Consider the following 3,094-nt stretch of genomic DNA (forward strand, 5'->3'; position numbering starts at 1 on the left):
TCCATATCCTGAACACTCACAACCAGCACCACGGGGGCCAAAAGATATCCAAACATCAATCCACCGACTTGTAAGAACCCAATCAACATCCCTCTCAATGCTAACCGAACATAACATGGGCCATACCCTTTTATCACACACAATTCCCTTCACAGCACAGACTGGTATCAACGTAAAACTAGACAAAAACATGGTCGCACACAACCATAGAATGAGATAGATGGCCACAGGCTTGTTTCGAATCGAAGGCTATAACCCAAATGATAATCATGCTAATAATACTAACCAAGCGGTCTCATGCTACCTTACTCAGACCACTTGCACCCCTCATGACCATAATCGAGGCACTATCACAATGTACACCCCCAAGGGGAGACACATAACCAACCCTAGATCTACTGCACACTTTCATCCTCACAGCCTTACCCAAAGGGTGAAATACCAACAAATTTAACGAAATGATGAACCTCAACCGTTAACAGAAACATCCTCATGAACGACCGATATAAGATCCCCCACCTCGATTGAATCTAAACAAATCCCACCTATACACAATAGCTCGAGAAAACTTTCAATGTGATCTAGAAATGTTTCCGAAACTTTAGATTCTACGTAGATCAAGGTTACACATGGAAAGATGAACAACGCTGCCCCAACATGAACCTTTTATGAACCAAATTCCATGCCACAACTGAGGGTAAACATACCCAGAAACCAAAGAAAATATAAAACATACGGAACTTGATGATAGGTTGACATATCCATTGAACTTCAACTGACACAACTTGAAACTTTCAAGGAACCTCCACTTTTGATAATGAACGAAACGACCAACGATCGAGAATGCATTGACAACTAACCCAACAACCCAATACACTATTGAACAAAACCCATGAGTGATCCAATCCCTAAATACCTTGAAACTATGGACACCCTTACACATCCTGCATTTAAACCCGAATGCCCACCTTGTAGATTCCTTGAATTTTAACTGATACCACTAAAGATCGGTCTGACTGTTAGTTACCCATGCGCAATACTCAAGCCTCTTCTAAACACGGTCCACGGTATGCAAAAATGACATATGAAAACTTTCTAGATAACATAACTATATTACTCATACAGATGTTTCCTTTCTTAGATAATCAAGGCATAATATTTTACACGCCAATACAGAATTTTTGCATAATGATTTAAGCGTGAAAGAGAAAAAAAACAAACATGTAGTGTCTCAGAGTTCTTCTCCCCCTCCTTGCAGAAGCACTCGCAATTGAACCATAGCTGCCCCAACCACTAAATGTGGGCAATTTGCCTTGATATGACCAGACTGATGACAACGATGATACAGTTCAACCTCCAGGGTGCATTATTGGTATGAGTGGCCCTACCAATCGCACCTGCTGCATTTGGACTTGCTGTGTACACGCTCATGTGTTCCTTCACCCTTCGTATAAGTGTTGTGGCCCCTCGGGCATCTCTAGCACTAGACATGGAAACATTAGATTGCTTAGATGTTGCTAGCAGAGTCAGATCATGAGTCCGGTTCCTCTTTCCCAATTGCCTCTCGAAACCAAGCTCCTGTTCCCGAGTCACCTCAATCATCTCATCAACTACCTGAACGGCCGATATCCGATCCTCGAGTTTGGAAACCAGTCTGCCAGTGATACGAGTAATGATGTTGAGTAACTCCTCGCGTAAAGCTCGTGAAACCTCAGTGGCAATCCAATCATGGAATCGATCCCCAAGAAGGCAGGATGCATAATCCACCCTCGACCTCTCATAACAAGAGCTAGAAATAAGATCCTCCTCCCTGAAAAAGTATAGTGCTCCACAATCCTTAGGTCCCCGATGGGCCCCATCCAACTTTCGTGCTGCAAAAGCGGTTTGAAAAGCCACGAGATGATCATCCAAGTGTTCCATGATCTCTTCCTTGATGGTACCAAACATCACAGGAGTCTGCTCCAAAATACCACGGGTGATCTCCGACAACATGAAATCTCGCATCTGCTCATCCATCGACTTAATACCATCACCTAATCCTAATCTTAAACCTAAACCTCCTCCACGAGTGCTCATCACCATTTTGAAAAGCAATCATACACGTGATCAAAACCTACCCAATAATCCTCATCCATAGGCTCCCTATATTCTTTGTGTCTCTCCTCGGTTCGAGTATAGATCTTGTGCTTTTCAGTAGTATAGGCCCAATACTACCTTCCGCACCTATCCATACTTTCCTTAAGAATCATCCTGAATCCTCCAAGTCACCTTCTCAAACTAATTCTCCAAATATATGCTAAAAAGCTCAACCAACTCAGTACAACATATCCTAGGCTCTCCTAGGTTTCTGGCCTCACCCTGCCATCAACTGTTGAAGAACTCCCAATAATGTGAGTTAACTACTTTATGAATATAATCATATGCAACGAAGCTTAGATAATCCTTCGAGCAAAAGACTCATCCTCACAATGGTTAGACTCAAATGAGAGATGCATAGTAGGTTCAAATCCATCACTATGAGATTATTTAACCTATGCAACATGTGACTTAACATATTCACTTAATAGTCAACTCACATCATCAAGAGTCCCACAAAGCACAAAGCAAGCAACATTCGTGTACTAACACTCCAAGTAATATAATAACCAAAGAACATACACCGCTTACTGCTACAACTCATTCTAGCAACTTCCACTATCACTACCGGTTGCTTTATGCATGCAATTTATACAGAATACATGATCAAATAGACTGTCGAATAAAGGACTCTATCATAGGACCACAACCAAATGAGGAATAGGAAATAAGGCCAAATCAATCATTCTAGGGCTATATGATCCTAACTACATACAATTTTTAAAGCATACGCTTAGCAATTACTTCTACCAATACATACTTTCAAATCTAGCATAACATCCGATCCTCCTAGGCTACGAGGCATCGCATATCAGGCAAATCCATCCAATCATCTGAAAATCCATTCTAGCATGCAATTCCATAAGCTCAACCAATTGGGCATATAAAGGCATCTCCCCTAACATGAAATCATGAACAGATTCGTAGCTGTAATCAAGCATGTAATTATCATAACATA

Source organism: Lactuca saligna, chromosome 2, assembly GCF_052625555.1.
Source record: "Lactuca saligna cultivar CGN05327 chromosome 2, ASM5262555v1, whole genome shotgun sequence".
NCBI classification, from domain to species: domain Eukaryota; kingdom Viridiplantae; phylum Streptophyta; class Magnoliopsida; order Asterales; family Asteraceae; genus Lactuca; species Lactuca saligna.